This window comes from Phyllostomus discolor, chromosome X (assembly GCF_004126475.2).
Source record: "Phyllostomus discolor isolate MPI-MPIP mPhyDis1 chromosome X, mPhyDis1.pri.v3, whole genome shotgun sequence".
Classification (NCBI taxonomy): domain Eukaryota; kingdom Metazoa; phylum Chordata; class Mammalia; order Chiroptera; family Phyllostomidae; genus Phyllostomus; species Phyllostomus discolor.
The window spans coordinates 1,375,126-1,402,382 of record NC_050198.1 but is presented as its reverse complement, the minus strand read 5'-3'; the positions used below and the strand labels follow the sequence as shown (position 1 = coordinate 1,402,382).

Sequence of the window (27,257 nt, the reverse complement as noted above, 5' to 3'; positions counted from 1 at the left end):
CTTGTCCAAACTACTAGGCTCAAATTCTGGAGTCACTATTTCATTTCTGCTTGAAACATTGATATTTTCTCCCAAGTTTCCCTTTTTCTTGAGATCTCTTGCTTTAAGTGCAGTCAAGAGTTGACAATACATGCTAACACTTTAATTCTAAAGGTGCTGGGTATGAAGGTGTGTGGGCTACCTATCAGGTCATCACAGGTAAGAGTTTTAGTAAGTGTTTCCCTGCTGCATAACACATCACCTGTCTTTCCAACACCTCGTATCTATTTCCTCTCTTCCTGTTACCTGATGGCTAAGCATATACTACATATGTTAGGTCTTGGTTATGGCAGTGCTTCATTTAACATTCAAGTATGCTAGGATAGGCTAATTGCTGTAGCAAAAAACTAATTGCTGGAACAAACAATCTGAACATTTCTGTGGCTCAACATAATAAGGTTTGTTTTTTGTTTTCACTGGAATTAAATCAGTTGTATGAAAGGCAGAGACTTCCATGTAGCCATTCAAGGACTCAGCCTTCTTCCATCCTGTGGTACCTCCATGTGGCTGTTGGTTGGTGGGGTCTTTCTCAGCTTTTAGAGGTCACTAATATTCCTTGGCTTATGGACCCTCCACTATTAAAACCATCACTAGCATGTAAAATTCTCCTTATGCTTCCAATATCTGACGTTTTCTGGCTTTTGAAGGGCTCATGTGATTAGAGCATGCCCATCCGGATAATCTCCATATCTTAAGATTCAGTGATTTTTGAGACTTTTATTACATTTATAAAACCCTTTCATGGCAGTATCTAGATTAGTGTTTGATTGATTAATCAGGGGGTGGGAATCTTGGTGGGGGCATCTTTAGAATTCTGCCTGCTACAGGAACTAACGTGCCTTAATTCACACAGCCAGAGACTAGGGAAGCAAGTATTTGATTGCATTCAAGTCTGTGCCTTTCCATCTACAAGGCTGCCCCACAAGGAAAATGAGTGGTGGGCATTACCCAAAGAGAATGTCTTAGTAGGAAAACCCAACCCCAATTCCTAACCTACAAACATACAATTTAAAGAATTCTTACATTTAAAATTGAAGATTTAGTATTTTAAAATTATGCATCAAAATAACACTAGCTATTTCCAAAATGCCACTACCAGGGAAATGGTTTTTGTGTGGACTACTCACAGACAGATAAATTCTGAGAGCTACCACTTACTCACTCTAAAACCCCAAACCTCAATTTCTGCACCATAAAATGAGGATAATATCATCTTATAGTTGCATTGAGAGACTGAAACAATGACGCATATAATGTTAATCATAATTTCTGAGACACTTAACACTCAGTTGCTAACCATCCCCATCACCATTATCATCATCATCGTTATTACATTGTCGTGATCACCAGCCGTCAGCCTAGATAGTAACTAAGTATTACACATATTATCAAGTAATTAGAATTTCATAAAATAAATCATGTTCATTTATCTAATAAGCAGAAAAAGTTATGCAATGATCTCATTTTTGACTTGTACTTGCTTCTGAAATCTCAGCAGCAGATTGGTAAAATGTGGTAATTTTTTTTAACCTCTTGGAAACTCAGAAATAAAATAAAAGAAAATATGTTTTCTTTGCCATTCCTGTAATTTGGTTTGTTCATTTGGTTCTAATTCTGTCCATCATTTAATGTATATACATTTAATGGCATAACTCATGAGACTTATTGTCACTTTCAGAGTCCTCCTCTCGGTTTGCCTTTTTCTTTTTCCCTCTTGATCTGAGACCTATTATTGTAAGGTCTCTAACATATGTTTCATTTTACTTTGACTGAGAACTTGGGCTTGCTATAAACAAGAAATTTATTTTTAGTTTTTACTCTGCATTTTATTCAGAGCTTTTCTCTTTATGCATTTTCACCAGATTCCTAGGCTTTTGTTAAGCCAACTTTTTAAATGTGAGAAAAATAAATGTCATGGAATGAAGACTTCATGGCTGCCAACAGAAATGCCTGTTGAGTCCTTGTGGGAACCCTGGATGGTTTAAGCAGAAATTTGAATGAAAAAGTATGAAGGACAGAAGTATCAGGAGGAACCTCCAAGACTATTTATAAGTAGCTTATGACAAAGAAAATGTGGGGCTACCCAGAGCTCAGTCAGGGGACCTGTAGTTAGGAGAGGCCACTGTGATGCAGACAGACTTCTACCCACCCCAAATTCTGTAGAAATCAGCAATAGAAATGCTCGATGGTACAATAATGTTACCATTTAGAGTCACAACTTTGGTTTTGATCACCTTACCTGAACTCCACGTGTTATTAAAAGGTAAGGGGGCGGGGATAAGGAATTTCTTTCTTTCTTTCTTTCTTTCTTTCTTTCTTTCTTTTTTTTTAACTTTTTTAGAAATTGGTGTTCAAGTACAGTTGTCTCCTAATTAACAAAACCGTTTGAAATTGTTTGGGCTTGCTTCTTTCCTCCAACACCTAGACGAGTCCCCTACAACATCCGTTGCAAAGTAATGTACCTCTTTTGCTCTCCGTGTTAACTGTTTAGTTGTCTAAAACAGGGTTTGTCAACTGTGACACTATTGACATTTGGGGCCAGGTAATTCTTTGTTGCCCTCTTAGCATTCACGGAACACTGGAAACTCTGTACCTGAGGGCTTTTGTTCTGACCATGGAAGTGCTGGGGAGTTAAAGGCTATGAAAGCAGCCCTCAGCTGGCGATGGATGAGGCAGTTGGTGGATAGTTGCTCCAGCTTCCTAGTCCCTCAACGTGTGCTACACTGTCTCAGCATTCCCCAGTGGGATTGAGCTCCAGGAGTAACTTGTTTGATAACACACCTCTATTGATTTCTCTCCCTTCGCTGACTCACCTCCCAGATAAACTATTCACACTCAGATCATTGTCTCGGGTCCATTTGTAGGGGAACACAGACTTAGAGTCCATGTTACAAACATGGCAATTCAATATGTTTAAAGAAATCTTGAGCTAATTCACAGAGATGTGTTGATGAAATGCTGTTTATCAGTGTTGTCACCAATTGCTCTAAGGCCTACATTCTGGGTGGGCCAGATTGGGTGTGCACTGATGTGGATGTCTGTGATGATGTGGACATTGTTATTTCTCGTGGGTTGTTCTGAGTAAAACTTTTGGAAATTGTGTTTTCCCACAAGTTCCACAAATGTTTCCACATTTTAGAAATTGTTTGAGCATGCTCTAAGCCATGACTCTGAAAGTCAAACAGTTTTGGCTAGTGAAATTATTTTTAAAGAAACAAACAGTTTTGTTTTTAATTTTGGCTTTGTTATGCTTTGCAATCCGTTTCAGCTCTAAAGGTCTTAACTTCCTTTGCATAGTGCATGGCTTTGCATAATTCTCATTGTATAGATATGACTATAATTAATTTTTACTGCCAATACTTTACATTTTAAAGCTCTTATACATATATTTGATTTAGTCCTCACAAAGTCCCTGAATAATAGGATCATCATGATGGTTAAATGAAAGAGAAACTAATTCTAGAGAGTTTAAATGAGTTTCTGTTTATCATTTTTATCTACTCTTGAATTAACATGAAACCTTCATTAATTTGATCAGTGATTCTGGAAAGACAATGAAAATGGAGAAGATAATCACCAATGGATGCAAAGCTGTAGAATGTGGGAAACTTGAGGATGAAAGGACACAGACCTCAGCAATGCTAGCACTCTGATAAAAAGAACAATAGTTAAGTCAGAGACTAAAGCGGCGTTTTCCCAGGTGCCTTTCTCACCTTCAGGAAATATCCTTCACTATTATCATCAGTCTCTAGTGGCTTTGTAGCATCATTAAAGCTATACTCATCCTTCCTGCATCACCAAGTAGGAGACCATGGGCACCACTGTGTTGGTTTCGTGCATAGTCTTTATCTTGCTTGCACTAAATTTGTACCTGGGGTGAAGAGGAATATCAAATATCAACATAAGATTTTAAGGTCAAGTTCAAAGCAAGTCAATTCTATTTCCTCCAGGAACTAGAATCTTGCCTCTGATATCCAGCAATGAGTCAGTATCCCCACTGACACTTGCCATTCCTGATGTTGAGCTCAATCTTATTTTTAATCTTTGTTGGTTGCATGGTGTTGGTACCTGAGTTGCTCCCATCAAATCCAGTTAACTCCCTTTGGCCCTTGCACCAACAATGAACCCTGGGTATGGCTTAGCCATTCTTCAGTAACCAGGATTCAGTTGGGAAAAAAAACCTTAGATATTTCAAGAAGAAAGTGATTTAATACATGAATTACAAGTTTACTGAAGAATTGCAAAGGGTTTCAACTAGCCCTCTAGATATTAGAAAGATAGTGAAATTCAGAAGCACCACGGATGGTCTCCGTCACCTACTGTACACAGAAGCACCTGGCGACACCTTCCACTGTCCATCTGCCAAAGCAAAGGCACCTGCCTGCCAACACCATACTGGGCTTCGGTGTCTGTTGTGCCTTGAGAGTGTGTCTCGTTTGTGTGCCTTGACTCTGAACTGTGAGGGCAGGGAGTCTGGAAAATGTAGCTCTCAGACTTCTAGCCCCTGGGATCTAGGGAAGAGCATACGAGAAAGAACATGGTGCCGAGGAGCTTACAAATAGTTCAGGTCATATCCTGTCTCTAGAAAATTTCTGAAGCTGATTTGTGAGTCTGGGGCACCCAAAGAATAGGATGTTATTCCTTCAAAATTGAAGATGCTCTTAAAAACATTTCTGATCTGGGACAACTCAATTGAAATTAAGGGGAAATAGCAGCTGGGGACGAACTGGCCATTAAGAGTCTGTAATAGTTATTCTTGTGAAATAGGAAGAGCCTGGGACTTTTGCTTCAAGCATAGCTGCCAGGAAAATTGGGCAACTCTGTACCCATTTCCTTACTATTCATGGTATAGTTGTACTCTCAGATTTCTTTATTTTCTGGTAAAATATCTTGTGCACTTTAATCTGCTGGCTGATTCTACTCCTGTATACCAATACCCCAGTCATTGATGAGTCGGCTCCTCCAGAGACAAACCTTGGAAAAATTTGCCAGGAGGTAATGGGGACTGGACAGAGGGTCATCCTTCGACACCTGCTCCACCAAACCAGTCCTATAGGGCACAGGACCTGACCAGGAGTGCTAGAACCACTGCTGGGGTTGTTTTGAGTGTCATATTCTACTTGTCATCTGATTTACAACATTTGCTTCCAGAATGGGTGCTTTTGGCCTGGGTACAAGACTGAAAGTCCGAATGAAGCATCCATAAAATTGACCTAATGCTGTTTTAAAAAGTTGCTGCGTGTTACAAGTCATAATGTCTGATTTATTCCTCAAAGAGTGCTGGAAGTTAGTTTTCTTTTCTTCATAATGTGAAATAGTCTTTGCATGTTCATGATTTGGTTTTATGAAGTTTCACCCTATTTACATAATCAATATCAAACTATGATGTGTTTTTTTTTTCTCAAGAACACATTATGAGGTGGAGGGGAGAAGGAAATGGGGGACATCTGTAATAGTGTCAACAATAAAAAAAGAACACATTATAAAACCAGAGCTTTGTAAAAGAAATTGTTCTTTTGGTTAAGCCAAATAACAGGTACTCTGCCTAAGTAACTAGGGCCTCTTGATTTAATCCTACTAAAATATTAACTTAAATTTTGATTAATACCTTAGTAACTAATACTTCTATTCTAGTAAATTTGTATTGCAGTGATAATCAATATTATTCTGAATATGTTTTTAAAATTCTGGTTGGAAAGTTCTTCATAGAGATATATCTAGTATTGGGATTTTGTCTCTTTGATAATAATCACCAAGAAAACAGAAAAGCATAATAACTTAATAGTGAAAATAATAAATTTTAAGGTTATTTTCCCAACTAGATATAGTTATTCACTGAAAGCTGTATTCTTTCCTCTCTCTGTATATTGGAAGTGTTCCTTAGTTTTACTAAACACTGGTTTACTCTCTCTTCTTACTATCTTTTTTTTTAATAAAGGCACATTTTAGGCTACATATGATTTTCCTGTTGACAATGATAAATGTGAACAAAATATTTTATAAGAGTAGATTTGGAGACTGCATCAAACTCTTTGTGACCTTTAACACACAGTATTTTAGAACTAATATAAAGATGACAAGTCAAAAGTAAGAATGCTAAGAGACGTGTCACAGGAAATAAGGTGTGCAAGAAATCATTCTAAGCTAATGAACAGTAACTTATCAAAGGGTATTATGTTTCACTGGTAGGATCAACCAAGAATACCAGTATTTGTTCTGTAATTTAGCTGCACCTTGATATAATGTGTGAATGTAAATGTGAATTTGTGCCAACTTCCTTTACATTTAAATTGTGATAAAAAATTAGGAACTAGTAGCTGTGATCAAGTCTCTAATTCTTATAAAGGATGAATATATGCAAATTATGTTTCTAGTCTTTGTATAAAGGCGTTATTGTCCTGGGTCATGGGACTATCTTTCTGATTAATCAGTGGATGTGTACTTAGATGTGTGTGCAAGCCTGTAAGAGAGAGAGAAATGCTTACTCTTCTAACTAATGTGCTTCTGATATATGTACATCTTGTGGGATTTCACAAAATTGAAAATGAACTGAGAAGAACAATAATATTTAGTTTTTTTATTACACATTTTCATAATGCCTTCTCTGTGACCCATTTTTTAAAAAAGATTTTATTTATTTATTTTTAGAGAGAGAGGAAGGGAAGGAGAAAAAGAGGGGGAGAAACATCAGTGTGTGGTTGCCTTTTGCATACCCACTACTGGGGACCTGGCCCACAACCCAGGTATGTGCCTTGACTGGGAATTGAACCGACAACCCTTCGGTTCACAGGCCAGCACTCAATCCACTGAGCCACACCAGCCAGGGCTGTGACCCATGTTATTTATATTCCTGAACGTCTTTATTAGAATTGAATTGAGGTTTTTAAAGATTTTTCCACTAAGTGGGTATTCCAACTCTGCTCATTCAATTAGAATGGTTATTAATTCCTTCAAGGAATTTTAATATTGAAGTTACTTATTACAGATAATATATATTCTAATATCTTTTTTGTTTTCTTATGAGTTTTCTAATAAAAGAGTATTTCTTTTCTCTTCCCTTGATGTCTTTAAAAACGGTATTAATATGTGGTCAGAAGGATTCATTTATCCCAGGTACTCCATAGTAATGTTTTTTAAAATAACTTTTATTTGTTGTGGGTTTTTTCCCCAAAGCAAAAATTAGTCAGTCCAATACACATGAGAAAATTTCACAATTAGGCCATTAAATTAGAAATATGACTTCTGGCATGTGTTTAAACTAATAAAGTTTCAAAAATAGAATGTGAATCACATTAACATAAAGGCATTAACTTTTTCTAGATGGTGTGAGTTTGCAAAAGTCTTGAGTAATTAGATTTGCTTGTTCTCAAAATAGGCAGTGAACCTTGAGTGACATTGCATTTCAAAAGTGGGAGCCAGAGTGAAGGTTGCTGTTGGTATTGGGGTAGCAAAAAAGAAGGGATTTTATTTCAGAATCACTGAGCGTTGTATATGCTACTCTACTGTGAAGTTGTTAGCTAGCTATCATAAAGAAATTACTTTGTTTTCTTTGTGAGAATTAGAAAGTGAATTATGAAATAATTCCTGGGTTTGGAACTTGAGATGGTTTACCAACTTTATCTTTTTATAGGTTTCTATGTTGTTTATATTTTCCTGATATTCAAATATAATAAAATTATTTTCATTTTGAAAGGAAATAACTCCAAATAATGTCCATATGTGGGGTCAGTAGCTCTAATGTGTTTTCTTGATATATCAATTATATGATAATAGGCTTTAAAAAAATGTATGCATGAACATTTGAAGAATCTATGGATCAGTGATTATACCATTTCCATTTAAAAATGCTAGACTTGATGTTTCAGGCTCCAAGATTTGTTTCAAATTCAAAGATTTGCAGGTATGAGAATAGTTCTCCAAAGTACTGTGGTAGTTCCACTTTCAAATTGCTTCAAAAGACAATTTTCATTTTACATAATTTCTGGCATGTTCTTTTTTTTTTTAGAATGATTTTTTAAGGATTTTATTTATTTATTTTTAGAGAGGGAAGGGAGGGAGATAGATAGAGAGAGAGGGAGAGAGAGAAAGAGAGAGAGAAACATCAATGTGCGGTTGCTGGGGGTTCTGGCCTGCAACCCAGGAATGTACCCTGGCTGGGAATCGAACCTGCGACACTTTGGTTCGCAGCCCACGCTCCATCCACTGAGCTACGCCAGCCAGGGCTCTGGCATGTTCTTAAAAGGATGACATGCACACCCTGTTCATTGATTCTTCCAGCGTGACTGATACTCATTCTGTGGTGGTGGTGGTTATTGTTCAGATCCAGGCCAGTCCTGGGCTGATGCGTTACCCCTGTTGCCCTTGAGTCCTTGCTCTCCCTCAGAGATCCTTCTTCCTTCTCTGGGCCTTAGGGTGGGGCAGAGCATGTCTTGTGGCCTCCAGCCTCTCCAGGTACATGCTGTGCCCCTGCTCCAGCGGCTTCAGTGCTAGCACCCTTTCCCAGTGCTCCTGTCTCCCAGTGGGTATTGGCACGGGCTTTCATCTGACTTCGCTTCGCCCTGCTAGCCTTGCACAGACATCTGAGTGTTGGAGTCTTGGTTTTCACATTGGAAAACCAATGTTTTGGTACCAAGGAGATTAAGGCCTCCTGCAGCTTCCTTCCGTATGAAAAATGGAGGTGAGTAGAGAAAGTTGAAATGACTCGTCTATCTTTGTCCATAGCTGGTAGGAAATTTGGGTTGGCCAAATATAAGCTTATTTCTTTTAGGGTAATAGCCAGCCTTGACTTTACTTAATGAATCAATTTGTAAAAATATTATTTTATTTGTATATATTGATTGATGTTGACCGGGTCATAGCATCTACATGGTTTAAAAAATTCAGATGGTCCAAAAGAGTATGTGCCTGTTAAAGATTTCCCCATCTCATTTCAATTCTGGGTCTAACATTTTATTGACCCAGAGACAACAACTGATATCAATTTCTTATATATATTTCCATTTTTCTTGTGATATCACAAGCATTTGTAAGTATGCATCTCTTTATATATGTGTGTATAGGCAGATGCATATACAAATTGTGGTATACTATTTGTATACAATTTCTTACATGTAACATACTTTGGAGATAGTTTCATACCTCTGGGTGCCACATATGCTTCCTTCTGTTCAAGGGCTTCATAGTATTTCATACTATAAACATTAATTATAGAATAGTGGTCCTTTATTTTATTCAACTTGTCCCCTACTGATATACATTTATGTGGCTTTGGGTCCTTTGCTTTGGATCAAGGGCTGACAAACACTTTCTGTAAGGGCCAAATAGTAAATATTTTAGGCTTTCTAGGCCATATTGTCTCTGTCAACAACCACTCAACTGTACCCTTGGATCACGAGGGCAGCTATAGGCTATATGTAAATGAATGTGTGTGGCTATGTTCCAATAAAATTTTATATACAAAAACAGGCAGCAGGCTAGATTTTGCCCCTGCTCTCAATGATCAAACAATTTTGAGAAGCACTGTCATTGTACCTAGTGCTATGACTGCCCTGCAGTGAGTGTTTAATAGATATTTAGTGATTGATTGATGGTTATCTGGAAATTTGTTATTAGAAAAAGAATAATGCTAAACAATGAAAGTCTTAAACAGGAAATATTGCTATCAAAATAGAGCTAAATGGAAAATGCATGACTTTAAGAGCATTCTATTTTCTTTTAAAATTTTTAAGGTGTTACTCTGACTTCTTTTCAAGTGTGATAAACAGAAATGAGAAAATTCTGTAGTGGAGGGAGGATTGATCTGACTCTTCTGACTACTCTTTCTCTCTGAAATTCTGCTTCTTGCTCTGTGGACCACCAGTATCACTAGTAAACTCAGATTCACCCATAGAGTGTTACTGTGGTCTAGCTCATGGTTATTAAATCCATTTGGTTTGATTGATGAGCATATGTTTTGAAAATGTATATCATCCTGTAATGTTCTTTTCTGAATGTCCTTCATGGCCTTTTTCTTTAACTGTCATTAGGGGTCCTAAATATCACACAATAGTCCTTCCTTTTTATTAGACACTAAACTCAATACTTTTGAATTATTTGTAATTATAGATCAGGGAATAGCAGACTGAGTCTTGCAGGTCATATCTAACATGCTGGTTGGTTCTGGAAATAAAGTTTTATTGGAGCACCAACACAGTCATTTGTTTATGTATTGTCTGTGACTTCCTTTATGTTGTAACAGCAGACCTGACTACTTGAAATACAGACCATAGAACAGAAAAAAATGGACAACCCCCCTTTTTAGATTGTACTATTCTTTTCCCACCTTCAGGAATTCAGTGATCTCTGCTCTGAAATTGCAAGGGCTTATTTCTGTTTTTCAGGACTGAGACCTTGAAATAGGCTGGTTTCTTAGTTTTTAAAAAATAAGTCTAGTTGTTTGCTTGATTTGTTTTTTCAACACAGTGAACTCCTAGCTTGTTGAGCTGATAATTATTGAACACTTGTTATGTTTAAACCTGGGACCACAAAAGCAGATAAGATTGATTCCCTGCTCTAAAAAACTTGGGGCCTACTGGTTGATACAGATAAATAAATCAGTGGTAGTAGTGAGTAATAGAAGTGTTAAGGGACTGATATGGGAGAAGGAGCCCTCCATATTATCCTGGAGGGTAGCACAGTCTTCCCATTCCAGGAATGAAACTTGAGCCTCATTTTGAAAGATGAGTAGGAGTTTGGACAAAGAAGGAAGAGGAAGGAATTCCAGGAAGACAGAGTATACCCTTAGCCTGTACAAAGGTGCTGAGGCCTTAGTCACTTTAAATTGTCTGAGGTAATGGAAGAAGAGGTGACAGAAAGAAAAAGGCCTCATAGAGGACCAAGGGCCTGGATGATACAAGAGTAAGGTAAAAGCATCGCCCCCTGCTGCCGCCTTTTACCACCATTGTCCATGAGGGGATCATGATAGCGAAATTGCTGAAACATGAGGGACTCTGATTTGTATGAGCTGTTGCCATCTCTGACCTCTTCAATGGAAGGGAGAATGAAGATCTGTCACTTTCGCTGAAAAGTACCCATGGCCAGAGCAGACAAGTTGCCAGAAGCAGAACTACAGGTCCCAGTAAATCCCCAAAACAGTTAATCTGGAGGTAGAGGGAGGTCATATCTCTAGAATCATCATCCATGGTGGGAGTCTTTTTCCTGGAAGTAACGATTTTCCCTTTCAAACTTTAGCTAGAGCTCTTTATCTTAGGAGAGCAGCTACAGTTGATAGTCCTCACAACCCTCTGCAGCCCAGTTCAAGTTAAAAGCAAGATAGAAGAAAACAAAAGCAAATTGAGCCCATTCTTTTGCCAAGAAAAAGTGTTATTTGATTTTTATTTGCATCCTCAATGTTCTTTGGAAAAGAACATGACATTTGGCAATGTCCAAATGCCTGTTGACAGTCCTCCGACATCATTTTCTGTTTCCATTGCCTCATTCGGCACGAGGGCTCTCATAAGCTTTCCAGTCAACGATGAAGGCCAGATGTTATGGATAAGCCGCAGCCTTTGGGGGAAATAAGCAAATACCAACAATAAATAATGTCTCAAGGTTATGCTGCAGCCCCCTCTAAAGTGTCATGATGGTCAGGCTTCATCATAGCCCAGGCAGATTGCTTGGATTTTAATTTTGGCAGCAAATAATATGGAGCATAGGGGCTTGAGAGAAGTACCTCCATCCCAGTAATTCCTGGTGAGGGCCCCATTCCAGCTTTCTTTAACTTGGTGATTTGAGTGTACATTGTGGTGGGTCAACAAGCCATTTCTGTTTAGAATGATTTAGAGCATCTGCTCTCAGTGTGAGGCATTTCTCATCCATACCAGTCATTGGAGGCCATATTAACCTTAAGTATAGCTTGGGAGTTAAGATTCGCTCAAAAGCAAGCCTGGGTTTGATGAGCAGGTTGGAGGTTAGAAACCTCCCTTCTCACGATTTGATCACAAATTCCCAGTTTATATTGTGGCACCTATGACATTTTTCTAACTAAGGATGACTTGATGGTACCTATCATGGGGATGGTTTTTGGGTGAGGTTCCTTATGCTTACAGGTTTTCCCCTGATAATTAACACTGCGATGAATCACAAGGCTCATCTTTGGGGAAAAAAAGGCAGTGTGCTTCCAATTTTTTTTTTGAGGGCTCTAATTAGAAACATTCTTTCTTTTTTCCTTTTTATTGAAGGATTATTCCTGAAATGATGTTGTTCATGCTTTGGCTCCTGTAATATCTCTATTTCTTTCATGGATTTTTTTCTTTTTCTTTTCCCATATTTTTTTCCATTTTTATTTTATTTTATTTTAATTTTTTATTGTTGTTCAAATATAGGTGTCTCCATTTTCACCCTACCACAGCTCCCCACCCTACCCATCCCCACCTCTCACCCTCGAACCCACCCCCTTTGGCTTTGTCCATGTGTCCTTTATACATGTTCTGTGATGGACTTTCCCCTATTTTCCCCTGTTATCCCTCTCCCGTCTCCACTCTGGTTACTGTCAGTTTGTTCTTTATTTCAATGTTTCTGGTTATATTTTGCTTGCTTGTTTGTTTTGTTGATTAGCTTCCACTTATTTTTGAATTTCAGTAAAAACAAAGAAGAAACTGTTGAAAGTCAAGAGCTGTGGCTGTGGGGCTAAAACCTGAGGTCTGTTGGTGCCATTTTTGACCCTTGCAAGCAATTAGAGTTTAATTTCTGTTGCAGCATTGGGGCCACTATCTTTCTCATCATGAGTAATCTAGCTTTCATGCTGCATTCTAGTCATAACTGTAATACTGTTGCTGACAGCCTTACTTCAAATCTTTTGATCTGCTTCCAGAAAGAACTTTTACATGAGTGATAGGATTTATAGAGGAAACTGTCAACTGAATAACAGGTATTAACTTTTTGGAAAGAGAAAAACATCAACCACCATCTCCTCCTCCTCCTCTTCTTTCACCTTCCTTTCTGTTAGCAATGCTTAGTTTGAAATAACTTTGCTTCCCTTTTATCACAGTCTCTTTGTACACTTCAATAGCAAAGTCCTACCATAGAAAATGTGATTGTCATTGTGAGAGAAGAAGCAGGAAAAACAACTTATTTTGGTGAAGATTTAATGAACACCTACTATCTGCCAAACCCAAAATAAGTTATTGGCATACAGATGTGAATAAGACATGATCTCTTTCTTTGGGAATTTTAGGACCTAGTAGGGTGCAGCCACACAAATATACTCTAATATAGGAAACAATAAACAGGATGTTCTAGAAGCAGAGTCATTTCTATTTATTGGAGAAGAAATTTAGGTTCTGAAATTAAATTCTAGAAAATAAGAGTCACCCCAGAACCAAACCATAGCACAATTAGCTGTAGCTCGTTATCTTAATAGTAATTGATCTCCTAGAGAGACTCCTTCACTTTAGTCCTCAAAGACCCCACCTTCATTGGAGACCTAAAACAAGAAATTGTAAGTCAGTGTATGGGGATGTTGGTCTTTTTGAGAAACTGTGTTATCTACGATAAGTGGCCCTGTTGTAGGAAGCTGCTCAGTTGAGTGTTGGCTAGTCAGCAGCCTTGCTGTGGTATGGCACAGGTTGGCCAATTTGCACTGGCATGTGGCCTGGCCTCGTGGGTCTTTCTCACCACTCAGATCACCTTGTGAGCCCTGGTTGCTACATGGTGGTCAGATGTACATCTAACTGACCCCATACACCAAGCTCCCCTGAAACAAGGGTGTTGGATTGCAGCTCACTATTCGGGAAAGTGTACTGAGCACTGGTTTTATAGTAACAGCGTTTGAGAATGATGATGATGATGTATGGTGGTAATGATAATGGTGTTGACAGAGCTGCTGCTGGCAATCTTGATGCTAAGGATATGTGATAGCAACAATAATGGGGCAGAGACTGTTTCTTCTTATATGCTTATGTATTTGGCATACAGCAGAGATTTCAAAAAAAATTGAAGGATGGAATGAGCAGTCAGTTTCCTTTTTAAAAGGTAGCACAGCCTGACACCATGCTTGTTGAACACTCTTTAATGGACTCCCCTTTAATCAGTATAACATCCATATTTCTTGCCTTGGCTTATGCACTCTGACCCTCTTCTGATACCACTCTGACTTCTACTCTCATAACTCCCTAGACACACTGACTCCTTTGCTTTTTTCCAAATATCTATACATGTTCCCATCTAAAGGTTTTTGCACATATTTTTCCCTCTGCCTGGAATGCTTTCCCCCCACATATCAATGTCGCTTTACTTTCTCAAATCTGTGTTCAAATGTTGCCATTTTCAGAGAGGTCTCCCCTGGTTACCATGTATAAAAAAAGCATTACCCCTGCCTCCTTACCATGTCTTGTTATCTGGTGGTATAGATTGGATGCTTGTGCCCCCCTCCCAAAGTCATATTCAAGCCTTTTCAACCTATTGTCACTGGTGCCAATTCAGCACCAACAGGAATCCCCAGTTTGGGGTGCTGTAAAGAAGGAAATATTATTCAGTGCAAAACAGCTCAATTGTGATGCAGCATGGCTGTGAGGCAGCCCTGGGGCCAAGCTCCTCTCCATATAGACAGCCCTGCTCTGCCCCTCTCTGGTCTGCTCTGCTCTAGCAAGACGTCATTGGTGTTTCAGCTCAGCCAAGGAGATGCAGCTTTCAGTGGAAAGAGAAAGTGTGCTCTTTGAACCAGAGGGGAGCTGGCTTATGTGGACAGAATTCTCTGGCCCTGGTCCCAGATTGGCCCGTCTTCATGCAAAAGGTGGACTCCAAATCCGCACAGTTGGATTGGTCCAAAGGCACTGTCTTGATTGGCTGCTCTGATTGATTGGAACTGCACAGCTCTGATTGGATGGGGCAAGCCTCAATCCTATTGGTTAAAATAGGGTTACAGGAGCCCCTTTATAAGGGCTGGCTCAGATGGCTGAACACAGTGCAGGCAGGCAGTTCAGTGTAGGTGTCTCCATGGAGTGCAGTTTGTATGAGAAGGCCCTGTGTAGAAATGAACACTAGGTTCCACTTTTTTAAAAAAATTGGGCCCAGTTAGCCACCAGAAGACCTTTTTAGTAGGTGTCTTTCTTCTCCCCCCCTCAGGGTTTACACCTTGATATCCAATGTGATATTTAAAGATGAAGCCTTTGGAAGGTAATTAGGTTATGAGGGTGGAGCCCTTGTGAATGGGATTAGTGCCCTTAGAGAAAGAGACATGAGAGAGAGAATCTCTCTCCTTCATGTGAAGATACAGCTAGAATGCAGCTGTCTGCAAACCACAGAGGCCGTTGATTAGACACTGAATCTACTGGCATCTTGGTGTGGGACTTCTCAGCTTCCAGAACTGTGAGATGTAAATGGTTATTATTTAAACTGCCCAGTCTATGGTATTTGTTATAGCAGCCCAAACTGACTAAGGGATTTGGCTTTATTTTTCTTTGTAACATTTATATATTATGCATTATTTTTGTATTTTTTGCCTACCTTTCTTCTTCTACTCTGTCTCCGCTGAATCTAAACTATGTGAGGGCAACTGCTTTGTTTCTTTAAAGCCATTTCTCTAGAACCTAGAACAGTGCGTATAGGCTTTGTAAGTACCATTGAGTGAATTTGAAATGAATGAATGAATTGTTTATACCATCAGAGGACATGTTCCACAAACTGGCCTGTATTTCTAGATACCTTTCTAGGTTTATCCTTCTTATCACCCTCTCAGTTGTATTAGCCTCTTCAGTTTTCCATCAGAAAATTTTGTCTCAAATGGAGTCCAGCACAGACTCGTTCTCCAAGTAGTTGATCAGTAAATACTTATTCATTGGTAGGTAATCTAAAAGGTTCAGTTTATGAAGATTGCCCTTCTTCCTTGCTCTACTTCACCGCATTTTCCAATCTTGTTTTTCTTCCTGTGTTTTGACATGTCACCATACATTTTTTTTCATCGTAGTTATATATGAAAAGGAGAGGTTATCCAAAAGCATTTGTACCTCCAGTCTCAAATAAATATGGTAGATTCAGGCTTAATTTTGTATTATACATACCATAACAACAAAGACCAACTACTAAGAAAGGTTTAAAAGTCAGAGAGTATTTGTTCTATTTTTTGATAAATTACAGATTCAAACTCCCAAATTCCTAACTTTAAAAGATTGAATAGGATGATTCTTTTATTTATTTATTTTTAAAAATATTTTATTTATTTATTTTTAGGGAGGGAAGGGAGAGAGAGAGAGAGAGAGATAGAGAGAGAGAGAGAGAGAGGGAGAAAAACATCAATGTGTGGTTGCTGGGGGTTATGGCCTGCAACCCAGGAATGTACCCTGGCTGGGAATCGAACCTGGGACACTTTGGTTCCCAGGCCGCGCTCAATCCACTGAGCTACGCCAGCCAGGGCTTTGAATAGGATGATTCTTAAAAGGGACATCTAGCTGATTACATTTAGGCCAATATATTTGGTTTTGCCATGGTTTTTAACATTTCTCTAGCTTTGGAATATTGTACATTTTCACAAACTCAGTGCCCTTGAAATGTCTTCCTCAAATATTTAAAGCCATGTGACATTCACACTGGACTTGGTATCACTGTCTCCCTTACCCAGAGAAGCTTGGCCAGTTATTTCCCAGTTGAAGCTGTCCTGGCCCTGGACAACACATTTTTCAGGAACTGATTATGCAATACATGTTGATATTCTCTGTTCTTCTTCCTTCCCCTATTCATCCATTTGGCTTCTTCTTCCTTTCCCAACTCTTTCTGTTATCCCTCTCCCCTTGGCTTTTCAGAATCTATTATCTTCTTTAGTAAGGTCAATGGTAAATTGCCTCAAGGATAAAAATGTTCCACATTTCTAGTCAGAAAAGACTGTTTTGCACATTTTCTGAGAGTCTCATTCTGTTGTAGCTCTTCTTGAAAAAAGTTCCAAGCAAGTATTTTGTTTGTTTGTTCTAGAATGCATTACCTACTCACTCAATCCTGATTTGTCACAAAAAAGCTTTAAAAAATGCTTTTTCACATCCTTCCTCATGAAGCATATTCTTCACTAATAGTTATCATTTTCATTTCATTATCTTTACTTTACAACAACTAAGCTTGCCAGGACTTAATTCTATTACCTATATCATCTTCTCTTATAGCTCGTTGTGTTTGTTTGCTAGGGCTGCTGTAACGAAGTAGTATGAACTGTGTAGCTGAAACAGCAGAAATTATTGTCTTTCAGTTTTGGAGATTAGAAGTCTGAGATCAAGGTGAGATCCAAGTCTGAGAACCAGTTAGTGAAACTGGTTCTTTCTGGTGGCTGTGAGGGAAAACCAGTTCCATGCCTCTCTCAGAGTTTTGCTGTTGTCTCTTGGCATATGGAATTTTAAATCGAATTTCTGCCTTTATCTTCACATTGTGTTCTCCCTGTGTGTGTTTCTGTTCAAATTTACTTATTTTATAAAGATACCAGTTGGATTAGGACCCATCCTAATGACCTCATTTTAATTCGATTACCTCTATAAAGACCTCATCTCTAAATGAGGTCACATTCTGATGTCATGGAGGTAAGGACTCTAACATATCTTAATACAACCCATTAACACTCATCTTCTGAAACCTGAATTTCTGGGGTTAGTAAAAGGAGCACGTTTTCTTCTTTATCAAATCTTCGACTTTATAGATATAGTAAAACTTTACCTGATTAGGATGAAAGGCTCAAACAGATGGAATTTCCCAATTTACTGAGAATTCACCTGTAAATGACATTGTGAGATGCCAGCTGATCCCTCCAGTAGAATGTACATAATTGAAAATCTGACTTTGTACCCTTCATTCAGTCTCACATTCCATTTCAAGAAACTGCCTGCCCATTATGGCAAAATCAAGATACCCTGTTGATTTGTTGTTGATTTGATGTTGTTGGTGACTTTTATTTCAGTCTCTTCTTCTTTGTTCTAGCTACTCCTCGAGCTCCTGAATTTTGCCTCTCTCTCCTGCTTTTGGGCAATTGTACTTGTTTCCTAGATTTCTCCCCTGGGCCTCTCCTAAAGAATTTGTCTTAGGTATGCTCTACTGGTTCTCCCTCATTCAAATCAAGCTAGATTGGCCACCTTAGCCAGCCCTTTGATGTCAGCCACCACTGCCAACAAATCTACCCACCAGCACACAGAATGGGCCCCCTTCGTTTCTCTACAAAGTGGGGAACTTGACAGAGAATATATTGTCATCTTGAGATAAGTACTGTAATCACCTCCTAGATGAGTTTTCTCATTGGTAGTCTCTATCTTGTCTGTCTTGATTAATGTGCAATTGTTTGAATCATCTTTGTAATGTGTAACTCTGAAAACGCAATTCACAGCTCAAAATCCATCAAGGCTCCTCCCTCTATTTTCCATTCAATGAGTGCCAAGTCCTCAGCCTGACATTTCAGCTTCATATGCCTGTGAAGTAGGGTTCTCAGCTCTGATTGCACACTGAAACCACCTGGGGAGACTTACAAATTACTGATGCCGGAGCCCACTTCCAGAGGTTCTCATATAATTGTTTTAGGGTGTAGTCTATGTATCAGGGTTTTAAAAAGCTCCTTAAGTGATTCTAATGTTTACCTAAGGTTGAAAATCACCTATTCAGAGCAACATGTCTCTAGTTGTAATGTGTGCAGTAACTGCCTTGTTCAAATGCAGACTGATTCAGCAGGTCTAGGACCAAATGAGATTGTGCATGTCTCATAACCACTGATGCTTCTGGTCCACATTTTGGGCAGCAGGGTGATAAATCAAGGTTTCTGATACCCACTGTGCAGGTGGCTGCCTGATCAAGCAGCTGTTTTCCTTCCCCTTTCTTCCTAGAAGTTCCTAGTGGCACAGTCTGCTCTGCCCCCAAAAGTGTCTGGAAATACCAGACACTCTCTTTTTCAGCCTCCCTTATAGCTTAAGCATGGTTTTGTGACCCAGTTTTGGCCAATAACACATATGGGAAAGATGCTGAGGAGCTCTCTCAGCACCTGATAAAAAGAAGAAAGTCTACTAGAGGCCCACTCTGGTGCCTGCTCAGCTGGACCTTTTAGTGTCTCAATTTCTACCTCCTTAAGTTCAGAATGGGCAGTGAACTAGTTGGTTAATCAAAGGGAAGAGAATGAAGAATCCGCTCTACTTAGAAATACTCCATTATCTTCCTCAAAGTGTGGGCCATGGACCAACAACATTAGCACCACATAAGAGATCATTAGAAATGCAAAACCTCAGTCCCCAACCCTGACCTGCAGAGTCAATAAAAGCCCCAGGTGATTCCCATGCACATTTAAGTTTGAGAAGGGATGGTCTGTAAGAGTCAGAGTTTTTCTTTCTCTAACCCCTTTACAATTGTCTTGTTTCTTCTGCTGCCATGGAAGATGGGATTGCCACCAAGGGAAGAGCATCCAGAAACTAAGCAGATTCTTCACTTGGGAATTCAAACATCTGTTTTCACACTGCAGTGGAACTGTTATGACATGCTCTATTGGCAAGTCCCTACCTAGAGGGCATCGTGTAGAACCATAAGCTATTTTTAGGTTTTCTGGACAGGACAAAGATTCTGCTGCCCAAATGATTCCAAAGAACGTGAGGCTGATACGGCTCAGATTTTCTTGTAATCCTTGCTTTTCAAAAATGTCTTGGGTGTTTACTCTTGTGTCTCACCTAGTGTGTTGTCCTTCCCTCCTCCCTTTATTTACCAACACATGTCATGTTTCCTGCCACTGTTTTATCAGAGAAATAGAACCAGAAATTGATTCGATATGCATAATATTTTATCAGATGGTCATCTCCATCTCAAATTTTTCTTGACGTTTGACATGAGGGTAAACACTGGTTGTAGAACTAGAAAAGAGAAGGGTTGGTGGAGGTTTGAGTTTCTTCAATTTTTGTCAGAGGAGTTTGGAAACTGCTGGGAAATGATTAGCAAATCAGCAGGCAGCTACCTGAGACAGTCCATGGAGACTGGAAGAGGGAGTGTAAAAAATAAACAGCAACACATGGTCCTTCAAAATAACAAAACCGGTCATGGGAGAAGGAAATTACTTAAGTCTAATAGAATTAGTTGGAAGTGATTTCCAAATGTGCGTCTTTATCCCTTGCTTTGTAACCCTCTCAACACCAAACACTTTGATGGAACTTGGGAAAGAACAGACATGAGTTTAGGTTTAATACTTCCTGAATCCTCATGTATTATATTTATAGTATATTGAAGATACATATTTAAAACATTTTTGCTACTCTAAATTCTTTTCACTATGATGACTTAAGAGGGCCAGGCATTAGGGATATAAATATAAACAAACATAAATAAGATAATGTCCTACCATAAAAAGCAAAACAATATATATTAGAAATTCCACAAAAGACAATAAAGTCTTAAATCATAGTTCATTTACTAATTCAGTAGGACAAAGCTCATTTTTCATATTTTTCTTTATTATTTTAAAGGCAGAACTTAAAGAGAAATAAAAACAAAAGGTCAGCTGCAGAGCAAATCACAGTGGCTCTGTTCTTGTGTATCCAGATGGGCACCACCCGTGTTTACCTTCCTAAATTGGGAATTCTTATATTTTTTTACAAAAACGTGGTCCACTATTATTTTGTTTCACTTTATCTTTTTAAACTGCTAGGATTTCACTTTAACTTTTTAAACTGCTAGGAAACATGTTATAATGCTAAACTACTCTGTGAATAGTAAAATTATTAACATTTTTTGACTACATTCTGAGATATAACCTTGAGTCAACCTCAGTTCATGCAGTCTTCAGAGCAACTTCCTGAACTAAATATTCTAATTCCTATTTGGAAGATGTTGAGACTAAGGTTTAAGGTAATATTTTCCCCAAATCTCATCTAGAAATGAAGGATAAATTTAGGGTGTCCACCTGTACCCCATGCTTAAGCTTCAAAATATTGGCTTGTACACTGGTTTATAATCTGAAAGTTATAGGCACTGGGCCATTTTGAAACCTACATCTGTTTTTAAAAATGTCTGATTGCTTTATCTGAAAGAATTAGCTTCTACTGTGCAAAACTTTGAAGGAAATAAATTATATATCTAATTGAATTTTTATATTTTTAATTTAAGGGTTACTGAAATTAACAGAGCCATCATTCAATCTAATATTTGCAAATAAGAAGCACAATATCTACTTTAATTCAACATTGTTGAAAAGTATTATTATTTGGAGAATTAAACTCCTTAATTTTATGGATGAGGAGATAAGGGAAAGAAAAGCATTTTACTGTGGTGCCACAGCTTGCTGGTGTCTGAAATGAGTTAAACCTGAGAGTCCACACTGCAATGGGTCCTCCAGTTGAACATTAAATATAATTATGAGCTATCTACATGTTTTTTTAGTAGGGAGTTTCAGAGTGATGAGATCATTCCTTCAAAGGCTTTGCTTGTTGTTGTTTTTTTTTTTTTTTTTTGAGATAATGCTTTAATATCTGCCAAATTTCTTCAGCCCTATTGGAAAACTTACATTCTGTAAACCTAGCATAAAATATTTATCATTTCTCTTATTTGCTGAAATGTTTGATCTTACCATTGCATAGGAACAGACAGACTGGTTTCAGAAAGGCTGATGGAGAATCAGTTTATTCACAAGATAGAAATCGTACTGTTCAAATGACTAAGATTTCAGTATTAAGTTCTGCCAGAGAAATGACAATACTGGGATTGACCCTTGCTTGAAACAAGTAAGATGGATGATAGAATGAACCCCATTCCAAACAGGGCATTAACAAATATAGTAAAGACTTAAAAAGATAATTTTTCTGGGTTTTAGATTTTTTGACCTCAAAAAAAAAAAAAAAGTCTTGTGAGGCCAATTTCAAAATGACAGGCATAACCCAGCTTCTGGGGTTGGTTAGAATAGAACCTTGGTCATATTCTTTAGGCAAGCTGGGTTTTTGGCATAGTGTAAGTATTTGCCACTTCGTCCCATGTATAATAAATCTGTGATTTCTGACTAGTTTGGCCACTGTAACTTTCCACATATATGGATTTTAAGCATTCAAACAGTATATGTTTTCCTAAATGAACAATAATTAGACTTAATGGCACCTGCTGTTGATGTAGATCCTGTAGTGATACATTCATTTTTTATCATTTCATTCATTATTTCTCCTCATGTCTTACTGAGAATTATCTATTACTTGGAGAGTGCACTTTTCACATGTTGTGTGTTTCATGTTGCATGCTTTGTATTATTGCCTAAAAGTATTTAAACCAAGCTATATGTAAGGAAAGGGTTTTTAGGAGTGCTTTGGCTGAAGGTGCCTTCTAAACCATCCAAGATTGAATTACACATGATATGGCTTTAGCATTAAGGCCACTTGCTTCTATTCTTATTCTCTGAAAATTGGTAATCCGTCTATGAGTATATGGCTTTGACTGCATTGCTCTGTTCCTTAGGACACCTTGACTTTAACAAAGGTTTAAAAAAATTAAGCAAATTGAAAAAAATTGCACTAGAATTTAAAAGTTTCCCCTTTTCTCTTTCTCCACATACACCTACATAAATGCGGGCTCACAGACATAATAATTTACATGGTTTCTGGGTCATGATTATAGCATATTGTTCAGGAGTTCAGTCTTTGGAGTCAGGCAGTCTCGGGTCTAGTCTCAGTTTTGTCACTCACTTTTGATATTGGCAGGCTCCCATCCTCATGTGAGCAGCAAAGTGGGAAGGATAATACTTACCTCTTTGAGTTGCTAGGTTTTAGTGAGGTAATTTGAGCAAAATACATTTACATCTTCTAAACTAGGGCCTATTAAATTCAGCACTATTAACATTTGGAACTGGACCATTCTTTGTTGTGAGGGGCCTGTCCTGGGCACTGTAGGATTTTTAGCAGCATCTGTGGTTTCTACCCACTAGAAGCCAGTAGCACCCGTTCTGCACCATCCTCAGTTGTGACAACCAAAAATGTTTCAAGACATTGCACATGTCCTTTGTGGACCAAAATCTCCCCAGGGTTGAGAACCAATAAAATTATACAAAATACACCCCTCCTTTTTGATAAAGTAAAGGAATTGTTAGACATGCTAAGACCCAGGAAAAAAAGGAAACTTGAAATGAATCAAGCCACTGAGGAATTTTAAACTGAGAAGCTGCATTGAGAAGGAACATTCACAAGTCCCCTTAGGATTCTTGAGGCTCTCCTGTCTATATTTTCTGCCTTCCTGATGTTTCTTTAGTGTCTGAAATGAATTCTCCCTATGTAAACTCTACCAGCTCCATTTCTCAAGTCATTGCTTCATCTCTCCTTTGAAACTGCAGGTAGTAAAAGCTATTCCTTTTGATTACTCCCAAACATATATTTTCTTTCCTACCTGAAAGAGACCTTTCCCACCCCATATTCCAATATGTCTTTGTGTCAATTTATGGTAAATAATGTGGTTTCTATGAAGGTTAATGTGTGCCAGCTGATCCTTGGGTTTGCCTTCTAGTAAGCATAGAAGGTTTTATAATTTTGCATCTGAACTCACAGACTCTTCAACCTCAAAGAAAATATCAGGTACAAGATGTTACAGATTGTGTGTACTTGAGGTGGAAATGAAAGAAGAGGGAAGCAAGCAAACCCATTTTTAGGAAATGGAGGCAGCTCTCATTCCCTTCCATTACAACTTTCTGAAGGCCAAGTCACAAACTCAGACTTGAAGTTGGGCAGATTGCTTGAACTAGGGGGTTGGTGGTGGAGCCCTGGGCATGATCTATTTATGAACAATGGAAGGTTTCTTCCCCCTTTCCCTTTCTCTCCCCCCATTCTCCCTCCTCTGATTCCATTGGCCTGAGAACTGGCTCCCAGGCGAAAAGGTGACAGGATTAGGGTTTATTTGAACAGAGCTATCTTTTCCCTTTGGAGGAGGAAGAAAAATAAAATAGTGATTTGCCCAAACATTATTTACAGCTCCAAACAAAACAAAACAAAACAAAACGCAGACTAAATTTAAGTGGAGCAGGAGCAGGGGACCTAAACACAACCTCAAGAGATAGAAGTCATTCACAAAGGTCATCATTCTCATCTGAATGGATAATGTTGATATGCCTTCAGTCCAGTTCTGTTCAATTGACTTGTTTGACAAGGAAACACTAACCAGTTCAATCCTCATATCGTCATGTGTGGTTGATATTATTATTATTTACCCTCATTCCATTGATAAGGAAACTGAGGCACAGAGAGGTTAAGGAGCCTGCCAAAGGTCATGAAGCTAGTAAGCGGTGGCGCCAGGAGTCAGATTTACTGAGCAGCTGGCTACCAGATACGCTAAGTCCTGGATAACAAATATAAGTAAGAAGCATGTACTTTTTTGAGGGAGATCTCTAAATTGTTAATCTTGTGTTGGAGTGATAAAGGGCTATTAATCACTTTTTATTTTCTGTATTTCTAATGACTTGATATGTGGAGCCTTGCTGTCTAACGACTGGATATCTGAAGGGAAATGCCCCTCCTGGGGTTAGCCAACTTCTAGAGATAGTAAACAACTCACCTGCAAGGGTGCCTTCCGTATGCAAATTAGCCAATCCAGAGCCCCTACCCCAACCTCCATTTTTTATACAGCTCTCACACTCCAGGTCTCTCTTCACCTTCCCTAATCACCCCAGGGCAGGCACTGGACACTAGAGAAAGCCCCTACATCCCAGAACCTGTTGTAATTATTCACACTAGCCAATTCTAAACCTCCTTTCCTGCATCGTCCATTCCTTTCCGTGGGAGCCACGATGAAAACTCTTTCCCATGTTTTCCCCTTGCTCCCTCTGCCTCCCGACTGATCCCATGTGTATTTCCTTATGTGGCCCTAAGTGGTATGGTGTGTCTGCCTACTCCTCCTGGGACCTATGAATAACAAGTTGTCTTTTCAATACCAATTGTCTCCTCATCTTTTGGCCTCACCATGCATGAGTAATAATAAAACCTACATTTGAAAACAGTTGTGTGTCTATGGCGTTCCATATAGGCACTCCGAAGAGAAGCTACACAAAACACAGTGCTTATGCCACGGCTGGTTCACAGCAGCTGTTTGACTCCCTGCTGGCTTGTTTTTTTGTGTGTGTGTGAGTATAACAGATGACTTGCATACTGTTCATAAATTGTGGCTCATAGAAACATCAGTTTGCTTAAATAGTACTGCTTATGAACTGCTCCCAACACCATGTGATTGCTTTGTCTCTTTCTTATTCGAAGGAGCACTGTACCTCCCTTAAAGATACAATCTTAGAATTAGCTATGTATTCTCCCAGTGACATCTCAGTGTCAATTAGCCATTTCCTCCAATGAGAGCCATTAGTGGCTGCTGCATAGGAGGTAGTCACCTTTGGAGTCCTCAAAGTGGGAATCTAATATTCTCTTAAGCTGGATAATTCATTTGGCTGAGGAAAGGTAGTTATCTGTCAGATGGGTAATTGAGTTTGTGCAACCTTCCTCTCTTCCCCAAAGGTGACCATTTGCCATGATTACTGATACAAGGATTCTAGAACTGGGTGAAAGAGTAGGAGGAAATTTGATGTCTCTTGAAGCAGAGGGTTCGGTTCCTTCCTCTGTCAGCTGCTCTCTAAAGCTATAGTGTAGATCTTCATGGTAATTTTTCTAATTTAATTCTTTTAAACGTTGCACTTGTTGATTTTTCGCCCATAGATAACCAAAAAACTTAGAGTTAACTGATCTACCCTGCTTAATTATCTCCATTAGGCCTATTGAGTTCCATCTTACACAGGATTGAAAGGTCTGCTTACACTAAGGGCTAGGTGGCTGTGAAGAGAGTGCATGGAAAACGTAAAGATACAGGCACTGTTATAGGTCTGTGTTTTTCTCCAGAGTGAGGATAAAGCCACAGTCATTTTTGTATCCTCAGTACCTAAAACGGTGCGAGGTGGTGATTAGGTACTCTGCTAACATTTACTGAATTCGGGTATTTCCCGATGTTAGATCACTTAGGCTAGTTCAGAAGTAGGAGTTATGGCCTGGGCCTTTGGAAAACATTTTCTGAGAGGATGGGAAAAAATGTTTACCCCCAAGGATCTGGGTTTATGTCCATGCAGATGTCTAAGGGGTCAACTGTCCGGCAGGATAGGCAGCTCTGCACAACCACACAGACATTAACTTTCATGGAATCGACAGAATAGTTTTAAGTTGAATTGATAGTAATGAAACAAATATCTGATGTTGATCCTGCCAGGAAAGTACAAAGCCAGATTCCAAAGTCTTCTAAGTTTTCTCGTGATGAGTACGTTTATTGTCTCAGTGACACGTTTCTCACACAGTTGAGTGGTAAATTGGTGGAATTGTATCGGGACAATTTTGCAACGTCTGGAGACATTTTTGGTTGTCACAACTTGGGGAGTGCAACTGCCATATGGAGGCCAGAGATATTACTAAATATTCCACAGTGTATAAGACAGCCTGTACAACAAAGAATTATTGACTTCAAATATCAACAGTGCCAAGTTGGATTTATAATGATCTTTATTTTCAAGGTATAATTGAATTGGCTTCCAGGAATATATGCTGAAACCAGTACCCAGAACACTAAGAAATAGAGAAAATGAGTGTTTAAATATGAATGAAGTACTTTAATATTTTTATGATTAGATACATTTTCTGAAAAGCCAACTGGTTTCTATTTACCAATGTCTTAATACTGATATTATGCAAACATAGCTGGTCCTCTCTGTGAGAAATTCAGTAATTGGTTACCATTGTACATATTCTAGGAGTCAATTCTTTATCGAGTACAGTAAAAAAGTTACAAAAATATTGAGTTATCCTGAAATCTCCATAAAGAAAAAATGCCATTCTGGGTTCCCTCTCTAGGCAATTGATTTTTGGGGTGGGGGAGTGTTACAGCTTGCATTGCTCTTCCCCTAGAGATAAATTTTATTTGCCGGTGCTCAACCATGAAGGGCTAGGAAAAGCAGAGAGAAATATATAAAGATTTCAAAATCCCTTTTCATGGGCTTGGAGTTCGCAAACATGAAACAACAATCTTCTGAGATAGTTCCTCATGTCTCAGATTAGAGGAAATTTAGAATGATATTTTCCTGAAATGATCTCTGAGACCAAAAAGCCAGTTCCATACACATATTCAACATTAAAAATATCAAAAGTCACCATCTATCTTATTTGTATGTTCTTCAGGCTTTAGAGAAACTATGAAGAAAACTCTCTGTACCACTTAGAAATGATGAGCATATATTTACATGGAGAATGACATCTTTCTATCAGAAA

At 38.6% G+C, this 27,257-nt stretch overlaps 1 protein-coding gene across 2 annotated transcripts in view; it reads left to right on the top strand.

The window, feature by feature from the left end:
• Positions 1–27,257, top strand: part of ARHGAP6 (Rho GTPase activating protein 6) — a 465,834-nt gene that overhangs the window by 77,678 nt on the left and 360,899 nt on the right. The gene's annotated exons all lie outside the window — the stretch shown is intronic.